We start from the raw sequence: 19463 nt of genomic DNA, 5'->3' as shown, positions 1-19463 counted from the left end.
ATTGAGCAAAATGTTAGACATTCATTTGCAACATATCCTCAAGAAATGCTCTATTATGTACGTACCTTTTAAGTGTAACTAGGTACCTATAATTTTCAAAAAAAACTTCAAGTTAAATAATTATGGTTAATTAGTTAGATTTTTATTAAAATGAATGTTAAAACTACTTGTGTTTCTATATACATACCTTTAAAAGGGATACATCCAACGGTATTGTACCGGTCCAGCTACCTTGGCCTCATTTGCCAAATGGACAAGTAAATGCATCATTTCATTAAAGAATGAATGAGGAAAAATTGTTTCCAATTAAGACAATATCACAATAATCCTCCTTCCTAGATGCAAAATGTCCCCTCCTTCAGCCTTTTTAGAACATAGATATCTAAAGAAGTTATAGAGATTAATAAGAATTGAACTAACTTGACGAGGCAAAGTTCAACGCACAGCTAATGGAAGTAGTTGTTGCATTAGGATGTGGCAATTGTAGCTCTTTAGCCCAGAAATTTTAAGTGTTTGAAGATTAACACGTCGTGAAATATTAGACACATACCCATCTGGAACCTTAATATCTTTCAACACTGCAAAAATTCTTCTTTGCCTTCTTATTCATTGTGAAACAAGCTGCTGACAATAATACTCTTTGAGCCATAATGTCTTGTGAGTGAAGTGATGGACTAATGCCCATCTTTTGCAAATCATGAGTTCACCATGAGCTTGCAAATTATCTTGTCTTCTTTTTGATGTCTAAAAGAGCCCCTACAATACTTTCACACACATTTTTCTCAATGTGCATAACATCTAAATTATGATGCAATTCTAAGGACTCCCAATACGGCAATTAAAAAAATATGCTTCTCTTCCTCCAATTTGTCTTCCTTTTTCTTCTTTTGTGCCTCGTCATTATTAACCCAAACATTTTTGACATGCCCCAAAGCTATATAATCATGTATCTGATTTAACACTTTCATACCCAGAGCATTGGTGGAGATCTCCATTCTTCTTCACCATTAAAACGATACTTATCGGATCGAAATCGATGATCTGGGTCGAGGAATCGTTTATGTTCCATATAACAATACTTTTTTCCACTATCTAACCATTTGGAACAAGTTTCTTGATTGCATGTGGGATATGCTAATTCCCCTTTAGTGCTCCATCCTGATAAGTATGCATATGCTGAAAAACCACTAATAATCCATAATAATGCCACCCACATTTGAAAATTTTCTTTTCTTAGTGTACTGTAAGTGTCTACCCTTTTGAACCATAATTCCTTTAATTCCTTAATCAATGGTTGTAAAGTATACATCAATATTCATTTTGGGTCTAAATGGACTGAGAATAAGTAGTGACATAATTATAAATGGTTTCTTCGTACACTTCCATGGTGGCAAATTATATGGAAACAATAGCACAGGCCACGTGCTATAATTAACACTCATGTTTCCATATGGATTTAATCCATCAGTAGATAACCTAGCCGGACATTGCGATGTTCTGAAGCAAACTCAGCATGTAATTCGTCAAAATTTTTCCATGTCGGTGAATCAACAGGGTGTCATAAAAATTCATCTTCAACCCGCTTTTCTAAGTGCCACCTCATTTCAGATGTCGTATTTAAAGACATGAACAATTGTTGCAATCTTGGCTTTAAAGGAAAATGTCGAAGAACTTTAGCAGTAACTTTTTTACCCTTTCTACTTGTGTTGGATGCATTATTATCCAAGTTTTGTTCATCTCTCTTCCATCTTGAAGCACCACAATATGATCATGAATTATCATTTGCATGCTCTTTCCAAAACAACATACAACCCTTTTAGCATGCATCAATTTTGTTATACACAAAACCCAAGTCTGTAACTATTTCTTTTTTGCTTCATAAAAGTTCTTTAGAAACTTAGCATTATTAGGAAACTATCCCTTAGTAATTCAATCAACAAGTCAAAAGATTTGTTAGTCCAACCAGTCATGCACTTTATGTGGAATAATTTGAGAAGGAATAATAACTTTCATTGCTTTCTACATCCTGGATACAACTCTTGTTCTGCATCCTCCAGCAATCTATGAAATGTCTGAGCATTTATATTATCATTCCCTTTACCTTCAATTGCTACCTCAATCACCTCATCATTATCATTCCTAATTGGAAATGCATCAGATAGCATGTCATGAATGCCTTCATGTAAACTACGATCCTTTTCTACTCTTGGCTCTTGGATAGGCACATTAGGCAATAATCCTTCACTAATTCATTATAATTCTACCTTGGCATATACATCCAACACTTATCCACCAATCTAGATTTCCTCTATTGCCAACAAAGAGTACTTGAAAGATGAAAAACTATTGGAGAAATCACTAAGTAGAAGATATTCAGAGACTAAACACATCTCAATAAAAAATATTCAAGTAAATCATCATAGTGCATCACAAGGCTAGTTTGGTTATCAAAGGATCTCAATAAATAACCCATGAGCAACAAGCTCAACAAGGGAAATAAAAGAATGATCCCTAAATAAAAAACAAGACATCAGACAAGAATGGTTTTCTATGTCCTAGGTCCAAAATACCCACAGAATGTCTATTTGGAATTAAAGAAAAAAATATAACATTTTGTTCAATATGTCCATATATATCTTAGCCTTATCAAAAATGAAGAAACCATTATAGTTTATCTTTTGAGTTTCAAACACTTCAATATTAAGTTATAATTAAGAACTAATCAATGGTTGATGCAACACTCATATCACTAGAGCATGGATCGTTAGTAGGGATTAATCAATTTCATATCCATGTTTGTGCAACTTGTTCTCCATTAATTCATGCGTGGACCAAATTAAGAAAAAATAAAGAAAGGAAGACTCACATCACGTCAAGCAAGATCAAGGTGATTCTGTAACACCAATAGAACAAGCTTAGTTAATTTGTTTAATCTTTTTTGCAACTTCCTCAATTTTCTACACATAGAAGCAAAACAATAGACATGAAAATTAACCACGTCAAATAGAAAGACTCAAATAACTAACAAAATACTTTTAGTGGAAGTCAAAACTTCCGCTAAAAGTCCTAAAAAATGCCAGTTCAAGTTCTACCGGCAGTCGTCAAACTGCCACTAAAATAGGTGTCGTTAAGGGTTCTAGTGGCAGTTTTGGCGATTGTCGGTACAACTCAAAAAATTGCCGCTACAAATATGAATTTACCAGTAGTCACTGACTGCCGCTAAAGGTGTATCCTTACTGCCACTATATGTTTGGCTCAAAATATCCTCTACTATAGATAACACTAATTTACTTTTTCCCCTACTAAAATAATCTGAAATTTAATCCAAAATCCAAATAACATGTAATTGCTTTCAATTATTAAATAAAATTGTAATTTGTTTCAAATAACTTGTCATGCTTCAAAACATTTAAGTTACACAAACATCTTGTTGGGCGACGCATGAGAGTCCTAATAGAATTCTTGGAAACTCTGAATTAATGCATCAATCAGATTGTTGAATGTCATTTGATCTTGCTGAGTTTTTGGAGTAACCTTCCTAAGTGCAGCCTACAGTGGTAGATTCCAATCTTCAATCTTTTGAACATCCAATGAGGAGCAAGTTTAAAGGGCCTCAGAAGTTAGAGCACAGATATCCAAGGAGCAAACCTCCTTGACTATTTCTCCTATTTTTTATTTCCAAATGATAGGTATAGGCTGATAATCCTTGTCACCCATTCATGTCCATGTGCTTCTCTATGTCAATGTCAAGCTATATAGCAAACAAAAATCTTAGATCTCCACCCATTTCTGCAAAAAGAATCTTGTGTCTCTGTTCATTTATACTTCAAGCATATCTCAGGTGTTCAGAGTACGAGTGATCTACATGATTTACAATCAATCTTATTGAAGCATGGTGATTAGCTTCTCTCTGTTGTCAACTGTCATGAATCAAATTAGTTGGCTCACTCAAAACATACTTGGGCAATTCATATTTAGACTTGTAAGGGAAGCTCCGTAATAGACAAATCCAAAAACCTGAAGGGCACAAAGAAAGAAATAAGAATCCATAGCTAACAAATTAAGCAAAGCACCTCTTTCATCATAGCAGGTTGTCAAGTGGGCACTTGTAACAACAACTGTACTGTTCACAATTGCTTGTGCAAGAGTCAAATCAGCTTCTTCAACTACTCGAAGTGCATCCCAAATCTCTAAAAACAATGAAATATTATGTTTTCTTGCTAAATAGATGCTTGTGAAAAGAGATGCTACCTGACCTGACCTGATCCGTCTCTCTGTAATCAAGAGACTGAATTAGTGAATCACTTACTTCTCTTCTGTAAGTTCTCATCTAAAATCTGGGATCATATCTACAAAGGTGCTCCCATATTTTGGTGCTTTCTAGCTTTGGTTTAGGCCTTTCTAGCAGAATGGAAAGTGTAGGGTATGTCTAAGAAAGGGAGAGTTTGTTGGGCAGTAGTGCCTTTGGCTGTGATTTATGCCATAAGGTATGAAAGGAATGGTAGAATTTTCAAGTAGAAGTCAAATCTAGAAGAATCTCTAATCAATTTAGTGATTCAAATCTAATTAAAGATAATATAGAAATGTCACAAAGTAGTAGGAGGAGCTATGAGATGTAAATTACATCTTATGCAATTTATGTATATGAACTTCCAGTGTCTATCTATCTAAGATGTATATGTATATGAACTTCCGGTTTCGAAATACAGTTTAATGGGTCTCACCACTACATATGCATTTTACATCTCTATCTAAGATAAAGTAAAGGTATGAGATGTAAATCAGAGCAGCAATAAATTTAGTGTTAAGAAAAACAAGCAGAAAATCAGATAATAGTGTTCAAATAAATAGAGAAGAGAAAAAGAAATATGGAAATAATATGGTTTTGATCCAATTGGATTCCAGATATTTGTAGGCCTTTCCCACTGCTACCAATAGTGTTCAAATAAATAGAAATATTAGGATCAGTTCAGCTACAGAAATTTTGGACGCACACCAAAAATTTACTATCATAAGGACCAATTTTCTAGGAATGTTGGAAGCATAGGCTTTACACTTCCATTTCAATCCCAATAACTTGCACAAAATAGAAACTTACTATTTGAACTACAACAAACAAATTCCACTTCCATTTCTAATCCAAAAATAAACCTACTATTTGAATTCAAGTTTACTTGTTCAAAAGGAGCCAAAGTAGTAAAATTCTAACCTCAGGACGTCAGTCTAAAAGAGCTAATAAACATTCTAAATCAATGGTGCATAGGATAAACAAATATGCAAATCCGAATTTTGATTCTAAGAATGTAATCGTATAATCCAATTTGAATCCCATGAACCAGATAGGCCCTTAGAATAATAATCTGAAAAGATCCGCTTTGAAAAAGAAAATTTTCATTGCAACAAATTCCATTTCTCTTTCCACTATTTGATCAAAGCACAAGCTTACCTGTACGAAGAGCTCAAGATTGTTTTCAATGGGAATGAGATTTAGACTTTCACCGAAGCAATACATGTGGACTCTGATACCGGAGCTTCCGATGGGTATTGTCCGGTAGTTACGGTGGTGAGAGGTTGACTCGTCTATGAGAGATAAAGAGTGCGAAAGAGAAAGAGGGCGGAAATAAAATGAGAAAAGAGACAGAGGAGGGGGAAATTTTTGCGCCTTATTTAATTGTTATGGTAGTCGATGCAGTTTATAATGACAATTTTAAATGACTGCTGCTATAAACTACTAATTTTAGCAGCAGCGAGCCTTCAGTCACTTACAAAACTGCCACTATTTCTAAATTTTGATGTAGTGCTTAAAATACAAGATTCGAGGCATGATAATGATGCTAATAGGATAAGGTAAGAAAATTTTATTAGATCAAAAACAAAAATCCTATATAACCTAGCCGAGGAAAGTAAAATTTACTTATTTTACGACTCTTCTTCTTGATTCAAATTCCCTGATTCTATATATACAACTCTTAAAATTACCTCATTAGTCAGTTGAATACAAGGATGGTCGTTCCTCTCAGACCACCAAATATGTCATTTCTTTAATGGAGGGTGTCAATCTTGAATTTGGTCTTACATATCAAAGGTTCAGATGCTAAAATGGGGCCTATATTTGGTCTTACATATTTTTGCTTCATACATATTATCACCCACAGTTAGTGGTCTTACTTAAGGCTATATTTGGATTGATAGAAAATAAGGCAACAACTTCTACCGGAAATAGATGAAAATTAGTTTGAAAATTGAGAACAACTTAATTCCCCAGAATAATTAGAACAATTAGGCTTTACTTATCCGAACTAACCACAACAAGCAATTGTGGTTTGGACGATGGAGAATATGTGGGTTACTATTCAAATGGTTCAATTTTAGTTATCTGAACCCCCATTGACCTTTATCATTTTCTATGAAATTTCCACCCTTACAACTGAAATCCTCTTTAATTTTAATATGGTGACATCTTTTTGTTGTTCACCTTTTGCCTTTTCTCTTATTTTGTCCTTTATATGATTTATCTTTAGACCTTAGACACTTTGCATGCCCCCTTTAATGTTTCATTGGATGGCTGTTCTTTTAATCAGTTTGACTTGGTTTCATGAAATATAAAGCTCAATCAACTCCACTATAGCTTTCTGCCTGAGTATCAAGATTGTCCATCATGATTTATCTGTTTCTCTAAGAGTATCTTTGACCGAAGTACAAGAAAATGGAATAGATGTATCAAATTCAAAAAAAAAAAAAATCAAAATAAAGGCATGTACTTAGAATGGGATATGTCAATAACATATAGTTCATTTTAAAACTTAGACACTAGCCTCATGTTCTTTTCATCAAGTAAAGGTTAGTCATTGAAATGTACAAATAAAATTCTGCCTACTTTTGTATCCTTTTAGAATATGAAAGCACTCATCCATTGTTGGACTTTCCCACTCTATGGGATGCTTAAGGATCAGGATGGGAGTTCCTCTGTTGCTTGCAATGTATATAATTTATTGGTTGTTATTGTTTAGTTTCAAGGACATGTCCACTTAAAACCAATGTTAGAGGAAAATAAGGTTGCCTGTCTACAAATAACAATGTTTGGAGGATATGCTAGTGTGGTGGAACAAGTTTCTTTAGAAAAGAAATAGAGGTCTATGAAACATTTTGCAAGGAGATAGGAAAGAGGCTTTACAAGTAAACTTTCTATCTCTTAATAATTCAGCTGATTTGATAACAAGCTTCTAGATTTACAAGAACAGTATAAGGATTTCAATTCATGTCTCTAAGGGTAACAATCTTTTGGATGGATGAAGGATTGGTTTAAGTGATCCATTCATGGACTATAAAAAATGAAAAGGCTCCTAGTTCAGTGATACCTTCTTTGTCTAAAGAAGGTAATGAATTAATAGCAAGACAACTGTAGCTAAAAAAAAGGAAAACCCTCCTTTCTCAATGCTACAGGACCAACCTAGAGGATGTCCTAGTTGAAAGTCAACCCAGTATTTCACTTTATTTCTCCAATTTCTTGGTATGGTCAATCATACCTCAAGCCTGTCACTGACCTGAATAAGAAAGGCTGCAAATTAACATCTTCAAGTTTGGAAGGAAAATAAATCAGACCTTACTAGTGCAAAACAGAAAATCCAACGAACAACAAGTAATAACTTCAATGCTTTTACAGTGAATGACAAGCTATGAACATATTGAAAAGACAAAACAATTAGTATTGTTTTCACAATGGAAGGAAATCTAAAAAAAATGAAAAAACAGGTAAGATGCAAATTTCTAAGATAACAGTCAAAAAAATTATTGAGTAATTATTCAATGTACACATTGGAGTGCCATCCATTGTGGAACATAGGGTCTTTTCCTCATTTTTTCCCTCTCTCTCTCTCTAGGGTGAATCCTTCTGTTGTAAAGTTGTTGCAGGGAACAACAAGGCATAATTTTCTTTTTCTGTAATAGTTTCCAATTTTAAACTTTTCAAAAGAATTATCCCTTAATTAAAAATCGGTTCATGTATCTCAAAAACAATTGGAAACTTACGAACAATGAAATTGATGAGAGATAGGGCAATTGAAACAAACCTGATCCAACGAAGTTGCACACCTTTGGCACCCGAGCTAGCTCTTGCGTCTAGAGAAACACAAATGAATAAGGGTTTTGTGAGTACGAGAGAGATAAAGAGTGGGAGAGAGGGAGATAAAGAGTTATAGAATAAAAAAAAAATCTTACATGAAACAATTGATGGATTGCTCCGACAGCAACACCCGAACCAACTGATGATTTGTTGGCAAAGACACAATTTGATTGAAAAAGAATGAGGATTTTGTGAGTATAGCAAGACAACTCGATTGAAAAATAAGGGTTTTGTGAGTATAAAAACGAAGATTGAAGAAAGTAGAGAAGAGAAAGTGTAGAGAGTGGTTTTGGGGGCAGGAGGGAAAGAGACCAAAAATACCGTGGGCATTCAAAAAATGATACAATACCAAAACAATGTCTTTAACCACGGACGAAACGACTGTAGCTACAAGCCAAATTCATGTAATTATGAAATTATTAATAATTCCATCATTAATTGTTATTGTTATTCATTAGTAATGAATTAATAATCTATTAATTATTAATTATTTACTTTTAATCATATTTATTTATTTTAATAATTTCTTAATTATTAATTTTCTATTAATAGTAATTAATAAATAATAAACATATCTTAATTTTTAATTTCCATGCATTACATGAATTTCTAATCATTTTAGTAAATATTTTAGTATTTATAAATTTTTATCTTTTTATTAAAATATTTATTACTTTATTGTTTTTAAATACATTTATTATTTTATAATATTTTACAATCAATTTATAACCACCAATAACTAAATTATGTGGCTATAATTATATATATATGTAAATGCCAAAAATACTTGATACTGAAAAATAATACAATCTAATCCATTGTTTTCAAAACCAGACTGGACTGAACGGTTGGATTGGAAAAACTGAGAACTGGTCACCTAACCGGTTCTGTTTTACCCCAGAACCATCTTTTGGCAAAAAACCGTTGATTTGGTCAACAAACCGCTAACTCGGGTGGTCGAACCATTCAAACCGTCCATTCATTGAAGGATGCATTGAATGGAGTGATTGTTGTGGCATATGAACTTTCTTCTTATATCCTTTCTATGTCCAAGAGGTCTTCATTCACTCTTAATCTTGTATTTTTTTATATCCAATCAATAGTCAAAGGCTTATATGTATATATATATATATAGAAGTACTTTTTATCCACCATTTATGCTTGACTTTATGTCACATTAGTTTCACCTACATGCTTTAGAGTTTCTTTTCTTTTTGTTTTTTCTTGTTAATGATATATGGGTGAAAGGGAAGGTTTTGTGGAGATCGAGTTTGTAAGCTAGGAAATCCATATTCTAACAATATTGTCTTCTTTTAAGGGCTAAACTTTTATATCTAGTCTTGGTACTTATGCAAACAAGAAGGCTTTATTTGTACTTTGTGTGAACATGATTGTTTGAATAACAACTTAACATATTTTGGTCCTTTAATTATGGTAGTGATCTATTGAAGCCCTTATTGATTAGAATTGAGATTCTATTTGTAAAACCTATAATAAAGTGAACCATTGGCAATAACATCTGAATGCAAAAATATTTTTTCCAAAGTTGAAGTTATAATCAAGTGCATTTGGCACAAAAGTAGTATTATTTTATAATATTCCTCTTAAGTAAACATAGATATAAGTTCATTAACAATTTATTTCTCTTCCTACATATAATATGTAGTATTGGAAGTCCCAAATTAGGCAAGAAGAGAAATGAGAATAAGGTTGATTCAGAAATCCTTAGAAATTTTTACTTTGATTTGACTTTAAACAACCCATTAGATGTATCATGTCCATGATGCATCCACACACATTTCCATTTCCATCATATTACTAATTTGACAGAAATTATGTTAACTATAGCCTTTTTTAACTTTTAGAACAATTGCAATTATGCTACTAAGAATTCTTTGACATTATTTCTTTTAGAGATATTTCTAAAAAAGAGTCCTACAATAATTTGTTCTATTTAGAGCCTTCTCATTTCTCATATTTGGCTTATCATCCAAAATTATTAAGCCAATGCTAGCAATTTCAAATACATATTCAAAATCCTATTTCCAATCCTTAATTTTTTTTCTATTCGAAGTCCAACATTAATTACCAAAGAGGAAATAACAAAGATATTTATAGTTGTAGCCATAATGTATAAATAAGCTCACACAAAAGCATCCAAGCATAAAAAAACAACTAATATATTTTATGAAGTTAACCTAATTAATGGGACAATAAATCATATTCATCACGGGATACTATTGGACTAGGTTGTAATCTAATGGTTGGTGTGGTCCTTCATTTAGGCTAAGGTGAGCTTTACATATAAAAGGTATCTTTTGTATGTAAGGTTTATAGAACTTTATTCTTTTTCTTGTTGGAGAGGAAAAAGAGGGAGGTTGAGAGGAGTGCTCTTAGTGTAATAATAGGCTCTTTTCTCTTGTTTTGTTCTTCAAGTTGAGAGAAAAAGGGAGAATGGGTGTACAAGGGTTAAGAGTTGGTTTGAGTTGTAAGTCACAAGGTACTATGTATTTTTTTTATAGTGAATAATAGTTATAGCTCTTTTATGGACATGGGTGGTGAAGTTAAACCACACAACAAGAAAATAGACCTATAGATATGGACAAAATTGTAGCTATAAACAAAAAAACTGTAGCTATAGGTCTATAGCTACGGACTAACTATGGTCAGAAACCAGTAGCTACAGTCGCGGTGGCTATAGTTAATAACTATGAATGCTAGTATCTGTAGCTAAAACTAACCTATAGCTACAATCTATGTCTGTGGCTAAAGCCTGATTCAATAATTATATGTGAAGTTTTAGCTATGGTTTTTAAGTTAACCATGGCTACAAATTTCACTCTATATTACGATTTGTTTTACAATAGTAGCTAAGTGTCGCTCTATAGGTATGGTTTCGAAGTGCCCAAAGCTACAACATTTAGATCTATAATTACGGTTTTGAGATGACCATAGCTATAAATATGAATCTATAGCTACACTTTACTTTATCCATAGCTAAAATTAAAAAAACTACAACTACGAACTTAGGTTGTTTGTAGCTAAAATGAGAACCTATAGCTACGGTCTAAGCAGTCTATAGCAAAAAAAAAAAAAAACATGCATGGACCAATGGGTATTGTCCGCTTTCAATTCTTCCTACCACAAGGGCCATCATTCGATTCTTGAGTGGGCGAATAAAGAAGAGGGCTCCTCCGCACTCGAGGCACTGCCATCAATTTCATATCCATGTTTGTGCAACCTGTTCTCCATTAATTCATGCATGGACCAAATTAAGAAAAAAAGAAGGAAAGGAAGACTCACATCACGTCAAGCAAGACCAAGGTGATTCTGTAACACCAATAGAACAAGCTTAGTTAATTTGTTTACTCTTTTGCAACTTCCTCAATTTTCTACACAGAAGCAAAACAATAGACATGAAAATTAACTACGTCAAATAGAAAGGCTCAAATAACTAACAAAATACTTTTAGTGGAAGTCAAAACTTCCGCTAAAAGTCCTAAAAAATGCCAGTACAAGTTCTACCGGCAGTCGTCAAACTGCCACTAAAATAGGTGTCATTAAGGGTTCTAGTGGCAGTTTTGGCGATTGTCGGTACAACTCAAAAAACTGCCGCTACAAATATGAATTTAGCAGTAGTCACTGACTGCCGCTAAAGGCGTATCCTTATTGCCGCTATATGTTTGGCTCAAAATATCCTCTACTATAGATAACACTAATTTACTTTTTCCCCTACTAAAATAATCTATAATTTAATCCAAAATCCAAATAACATGTAATTGCTTTCAATTATTAAATAAAATTGTAATTTGTTTCAAATAACTTGTTCTCTCTTCATTCATCCAAATTGAAATTAAATACAAAAAAAAATCAAAACATCAATTTCAAATAAAAGATAAATGTGCATTCTCGCTTCAAAACATTTAAGTTACACAGACATCTTGTTGGGCGACGCATGAGAGTCCTAATAGAATTCTTGGAAACTCTGAATTAATGCATAAATCAGATTGTTGAATGTCATTTGATCTTGCTGAGTTTTTGGAATAACCTTCCTAAGTGCAGCCTACAGTGGTAGGTTCCAATCTTCAATCTTTTGAACATCCAATGAAGAGCAAGTTTAAAGGGCCTCAGAAGTTAGAGCACAGATATCCAAGGAGCAGACCTCCTTGACTATTTCTCCTATTTTTTATTTCCAAATGATAGGTATAGGCTGATAATCCTTGTCACCCATTCATGTCCATGTGCTTCTCTATGTCAATGTCAAGCTATATAGCAAACAAAAATCTTAGATCTCCACCCATTTCTGCAAAAAGAACCTTGTGTCTCTATTCATTTATACTTCAAGTATATCTCAGGTGTTCAGAGTATGAGTGATCTACATGATTTACATTCAATCTTATTGAAGCATGGTGATTAGCTTCTCTCTGTTGTCAACTGTCATGAATCAAATTAGTTGGCTCACTCAAAACATACTTGGGCAATTCATATTTAGACTTGCAAGGGAAGCTCCGTAATAGACAAATCCCAAAACCTTAAGGGCACAAAGAAAGAAATAAGAATCCATAGCTAACAAATTAAGCAAAGCACCTCTTTCATCATAGCAGGTTGTCAAGTGGGCACTTGTAACAACAACAACTGTACTATTCACAATTGCTTGTGCAAGAGTCAAATCAGCTTCTACAACTACGTGAAGTGCATCCCAAATCTCTGAAAACAATGAAATATTATGTTTTCTTGCTAAATAGATGCTTGTGAAAAGAGATGCTACCTTACCTGACCTAATCCGTCTCTCTGTAATCAGGAGATTGAATTAGTGAATCACTTACTTCTCTTCTGTAAGTTCTCATTTAAAATCTGGGATCATTTCTACAAAGGTGCTCCCATATTTTGGTGCTTTCTAGCTTTGGTTTAGGCCTTTCTAGCAGAATGGAAAGTGTAGGGGATGTCTAAGAAAGGGAGAGTTTGTTGGGCAGTAGTTCCTTTGGCTGTGATTTATGCCATAAGGTATGAAAGGAATGGTAGAATTTTCAAGTAGAAGTCAAATCTAGAAGAATCTCTAATCAATTTAGTGATAGAAATCTCATTAAAGATAATCTAGAAATGTCACAAAGTAGTAGGAGGAGCTATGAGATGTAAATTACATCTTATGCATTTTATGTATACGAACTTCCAGCGTCTATCTATCTAAGATGTATATGTATATGAACTTCTGGTTCTAAATACAGTTTAATGGATCTCACCACTACATATGCATTTTACATCTCTATCTAAGATAAGGTAAAGGTATGAGATGTAAATCAGAGCAGCAATAAATTTAGTGTTAAGAAAAACAAGCAGAAAATCAGATAATAGTGTTCAAATAAATAGAGAAGAGAAAAAGAAATATGGAAATAATATGGTTTTGATCCAATTGGATTCCAGATATTTGAAGGTCTTTCCCATTGCTACCAATAGTGTTCAAATAAATAAAAATAGTAGGATCAGTTCAGCTACAGAAATTTTGGATGCACACCAAAAATTTACTGTCATAAGGACCAATTTTCTAGGAATGTTGGAAGCATAGGTTTTATAGGATGATGATTTTTTCTGTGTAAATTTGGAGGCAGCCTTGGTGGAATTATCAATAAGCATATCTTTTGTGAAATGAATGTCATCAACAACTGTAGTCTGCAAACACAAACATAATGTAAGGATCTTTAGAGATGCACAGGGGATGTTATCATTTGGATTTTGAACTATCTAGGAAGAAAGGAATGTAAGGATCTTTAGAAATCAAAAGCATACAAAATAAGTTGTTATTGAATGTATAATGGTCAAAGTGGTGTATTGGACTGTGGTCTTCCCTTGAAATTAGTCCATCTCCCCATTCGTGTTGCACCTTTCCTCTACCTTGACAGCCCTTAGATACCTGGAAGATTCAAAGATGAAAAAACATCAAAAAGATTATTCTTTTTGTCATGCTATTGAAAGGAAGTCAACCACACAATTCACAGAGCATTCAAGTCATAATAGATTATTGTTTTGGGTTGAGAAGGAGATTCTAGTGGGTCAAAGAAGTTAGATTACCAGAGTATAGCTTCAATAATCACAAGAAGCCTTATGGGTAACCCCTTCTATATGATTCCTATAATAATCTTTAGAAAATGGCATTAAAAAGCAAGACCATGAGACATATAGTGGCAAGACATAACTTACATGTTTTACAAGTACAAATGAAAGCTCCATAAGAACAAAAACTTCACTTGCAAACCTATCAAAATTAAAGGACGTCTTTAGCTTTAGACTTGAAAATTTAGGCACTTGAAAATGGGTTAGCTTTTCAAATTTCCCTTTGACCTACTCAATTCAAGAACAAGATTTAAAAAGCACATAGATAACAAAGGGTAGAAGCAAAGACTATATTCTTACATGGTATGTCAAAGATAGCCAATTAAACTTCATGAACAAATGTCTTTTCCTCTATAGAAAAACGTTTTTGATGTTCATATTGTCATGAAGCCAAGGAAAGTATCAACATTATATGGTAAAGATATTTAGAAGGGATAAAAGTGCCTATGATTTAAAACAAATAAACCACCACAGAAAACCTAGTAGACAAGCCCCAAAAGTAAAAACCTATAATTGTCTAAATCAGAGCCAAGAAAATAGTAGAAAATTAGAAACCAAGGATTAAAGAAACTAAAAGACCTAATAGGAATTCTATTTATGTATTTCATTGCAAAAATCTTATACTCAGCATTCCATTTCAATCCCAATAACATGCACAAAATAGAAACCTACTATTTGAACTACAACAAACAAATCCCACTTCCATTTCTAACCCAAAAATAAACCTACTATTTGAATTCAAGTTTACTTGTTCTAAAGGAACCAAAGAAGTAGTAAAATACTAACCTCAGGACGTCAATCTAAAAGAGCTAATAAACATTCTATCAATAGTTCATAGGATAAACAAATATGCAAATCCGAATTTTGATTCTAAGAATGTAATCGTATAATCCAATTTGAATCCCATGAACCAGATAGGCCCTAGGAATAATAATCTGAAAAGATCCTCTTTGAAAAAGAAAAATTGCATCGCAACAAATTCCATTTCTATTTCCACTATTTGATCAAAGCACAAGCTTAGCTGTATGAAGAGCTCAAGATTGTTTTTGATGGGAACAAGATTTAGACTTTCACGGAAGCAATACACGTGGACTCTGATACTAACCTCTCACCAAGTTACGATGGTGAGAGGTTGACTAGTCTATGAGAGATGAAGAGTGCGAAAGAGAAAGAGGGCGGAAATAAAATGAGAAAAGAAACAGGGGGAAATTTTTGCGCCTTATTTGACTGTTAGTGGCAGTCGATGCAGTTTATAATGACAATTTTAAATGACTGCTGCTATAGACTATTAATTTTAGCAGCAGTGAGCCTTTAGTCACCTACAAAACTGCCACTATTTCTAAATTTTGATGTAGTGTTTAAAATACAAGATTTGAGGCATGATAATGATGCTAATAGGATAAGGTAAGAAAATTTTATTAGATCAAAAACAAAATTCCTATATAACCTAGTCGAGGAAAGTAAAATTTACTTATTTTACGACTCTTCTTCTTGATTCAAATTCCCTGATTCTATATATACAACTCTTAAAATTACCTCATTAGTCAATTGAATACAAGGATGATCTTTCCTCTCAGACCACCAAATATGTCATTTCTTTAATGGAGGGTGTCAATCTTGAATTTGGTCTTACACATCAAAGGTTCAGATGCTAAAATGGGGCCTATATTTGGTCTTACATATTTTTGCTTCATACATATTGTCACCCACAGTTAGTGGTCTTACTTAAGGCTATATTTGGATTAATAGAAAATAAGGCAACAACTTCTACCGGAAATAGATGGAAAGCTTAGTTTGAAAATTGAGAACAACTTAATTCCCCAGAATAATTAGAACAATTAGGCTTTACTTATCCGAACTAACCACAACAAGCAATTGTGGTTTGAACGATGGAGAATATGTGGGTTACTATTCAAATGGTTCAATTTTAGTTATCTGAACCCCCATTGATCTTTATCAATTTCTATAAAATTTCCACCCTTACAACTGAAATCCTCTTTATTTTTAATATGGTGACATCTTTTTGTTGTTTACCTTTTGCCTTTTCTCATATTTTGACCTTTATATGATTTATCTTTAGACCTTAGACACTTTGCATGCCCCCTTTAATGTTTCATTGGATGGCTGTTCTTTTAAATAGTTTGACTTGGTTTCATGAAATATAAAGCTCAATCAACTCCACTATAGCTTTCTGCCTGAGTATCAAGATTGTCCATCATGATTTATCTGTTTCTCTAATAGTATCTTTGACCGAAGTACAAGAAAATGGAACAGATGTATCAAATTCAAAAAAATAAAAAAAAAATCAAAATAAAGGCATGTACTTAGAGTGGGATATGTTAATAACATATAGTTCATTTTAAAACTTAGACACTAGCCTCATGTTCTTTTCATTAAGTAAAGGTTAGTCATTGAAATGTACAAATAAAATTCTGCCTACTTTTGTATCTTTTTAGAATATGAAAGCACTTATCCATTGTTGGACTTTCCCACTCTATGGGATGCTTAAGGATCAGGATGGGAGTTCTTCTGTTCCTTGCAATGTATATAATTTATTGGTTGTTATTGTTTAGTTTCAAGGACATGTCCACTTAAAACCAATGTTAGAGGAAAATAAGGTTGTCTGTCTACAAATAACAATGTTTGGAGGATATGCTAGTGTGGTGGATCAAGTTTCTTTAGAAAAGGAATAGAGGTCTATGAAACATTTTGCAAGGAGATAGGAAAGAGGCTTTACAAGTAAACTTTCTATCCCTTAATAATTCAGCTGATTTGATTACAAGCTTCTAGATTTACAAGAACAGAATAAGGATTTCAATTCATGTCTCTAAGGGTAACAATCTTTTGGATGGATAAAGGATTGGTTTAAGTGATCCATTCATGGACTATAAAAAAGGAAAAGGCTCCTAGTTCAGTGTTACCTTCTTAGTCCAAAGATAGACATTGGATATGATTAAGTTATTTGGAGCAGGCAGATTTTTTAACTAAATAGTAGGAAAAAAAGATGGTTTCTTGTGAATGAACATTTCATGAGTGATATTAGGGAAGAGGAAAAAGTTATGATGTTACAATGGCCAATGAAAATAACGTTTTGCAACAAGATAAGTTAAACTTGGATTTCATTAGTTAGTGAGCGTTTGGAAGGAATTTGGTTTACTTTTCATGGGAAACCAAGGTTCAAAATATGGCTACACTCCAAGGTTCAAAATATGGTTTACTTTTAATCAGTTTGAATGAGAATAGGCTGCCTTTTTATGACAATAAAGATTCCATGCATCAGACAAGAGTACAAAATTGTGCAGAAACAACACCAAATAGTGTTTTCTCTGCCCATATGTTATAGGCTGGTCTCAATGCTACAGGTCCAACCTAGAGGATGTCCTAGTTGAAAGTCAACCCAGTATTTCACTTTATTTCTCCAATTTCTTGGGGGGCGGGGGATGGGTTATGGTCAATCACTGACCAGAATAAGAAAGGCTGCAAATTAACATCTTCAAGTTTGGAAGGAAAATAAATCAGACCTTACTAGTGCAAAACAGAAAATCCAACAAACAACAAGTCATAACTTCAATGCTTTTACAGTGAATGACAAGCTCTGAACATATTGAAAAGACAAAACAATTAGTATTGTTTTTCACGATGGAAGGAAATCTAAAATAATGAAAAAACAGGTAAGATACAATTTCTAAGATAACAGTCAAAAAAATTATTGAGTAATTATTCAATGTACTCATTGGAGTGCCATCCATTGTGGAACATAGGGTCTTTTCCTCATTTTTTCCCTCTCTCTCTCTCTCATTAGGGTGAATCCTTCTGTTGTAAAGTTGTTGCAGGGAACAACAAGGCATAATTTTCTTTTTCTGTAATAGTTTCCAATTTTAATCTTTTCAAAAGAATTATCCCTTAATAAAAAATCGGTTCATGTATCCCAAAAACAATTGGAAACTTACGAACAATGAAATTGATGAGAGATAGGGCAATTAAAACAAACCTGATCCAACGAAGTTGCACACCTTTGGCACCCGAGCTAGCTCTTGCGTCTAGAGAAACACAAATAAATGAGGGTTTTGTGAGTACGAGAGAGATAAAGAGTGGGAGAGAGGGAGATAAAGAGTTATAGAATCAAAAAAAATCTTACATGAAACAATTGATGGATTGCTCCAACAGCAACACCCGAACCAATTGATGATTTGTTGGCAAAGACACAGCTTGATTGAAAAAGAATGAGGATTTTGTGAGTATAGCAAGACAACTCGATTGAGGAGGGTTTTGTGAGTATAAAAACGAAGATTGAAGAAAGTAGAGAAGAGAAAGTGTAGAGTGGTTTTGGGGGCAGGAGGGAAAGAGACCAAAAATACCGTGGGCATTCAAAAAACGATACAATACCAAAACAATGTCTTTAGCCACGGACAAAACGACTGTAGTTACAAGCTAAATTCATGTAATTATGAAATTATTAATAATTTCATCATTAATTGTTATTATTATGCATTAGTAATGAATTAATAATTTATTAATTATTAACTATTTACTTTTAATCATATTTATTTATTTTAATAATTTCTTAATTATTAATTTTTCTATTAATAGTAATTAATAAATAATAACATTTCTTAATTTTTAATTTCCATGCATTACATGAATTTCTAATCATTTTAGTAAATATTTTAGTATTTATTAATTTTTATCTTTTTATTAAAATATTTATTACTTTATTGTTTTTAAATACATTTATTATTTTATAATATTTTACAATCAATTTATATCCACTAATAACTAAATTATGTGGTTATAATTATATATATGCCAAAAATACTTGATACTGAAAAATAATACAATCTAACCCATTGTTTTCAAAACCAGACTAGACCGAACGGTTGAATTGGAAAAACTGGGAACTAGTCACCTAACCGGTTCTATTTTACCCCAGAATCATCTTTTGGCAAAAAACCGTTGATTTAGTCAATAAACCGCTAACTCGGGCAGTCGAACTGTTCAAACCGTCCATTCATTGAAGGATGCATTGAATGGAGTGATTGTTGTGGCATATGAACTTTCTTCTTATACCCTTTCTATGTCCAAGAGGTCTTCATTCACTCTTAATCTTGTATTTTTTTTTATATCCAATCAATAGTCAAAGGCTTATATGTATATATATATATATATATACATATAGAAGTACTTTTTATCCACCATTTATGCTTGACTTTATGTCACATTAGTTTCACCTACA

The 19463-nt window shown here is 33.0% G+C and overlaps 1 long non-coding RNA gene across 5 annotated transcripts; it reads right to left on the bottom strand.

Moving 5' to 3' along the window:
• Nucleotides 1–3336: 3336 nt before the first annotated feature.
• LOC104611817 (uncharacterized) lies at nt 3337–18600 on the bottom strand. Of its 5 annotated transcripts, none has more exons than XR_016068632.1 (7): nt 18369–18600; nt 18222–18270; nt 14318–14372; nt 11265–14030; nt 8218–8261; nt 8070–8118; nt 3337–4017 (listed from the first exon to the last, which is right to left on the bottom strand). It is a non-coding gene; the product is annotated as an uncharacterized LOC104611817 (long non-coding RNA). The 5 variants fall into 5 exon arrangements; XR_016068631.1 differs by having other exon boundaries at nt 8218–11330; nt 11426–14030; XR_016068633.1 differs by having other exon boundaries at nt 3337–7544; nt 8218–14030.
• Between the last annotated feature and the right edge of the window lie 863 nt (nt 18601–19463).

Source organism: Nelumbo nucifera, chromosome 4 (genome assembly GCF_055504915.1).
Source record: "Nelumbo nucifera cultivar China Antique chromosome 4, China Antique-T2T, whole genome shotgun sequence".
NCBI lineage: Eukaryota > Viridiplantae > Streptophyta > Magnoliopsida > Proteales > Nelumbonaceae > Nelumbo > Nelumbo nucifera.
This window is presented reverse-complemented; position numbering and strand designations above follow the sequence as displayed.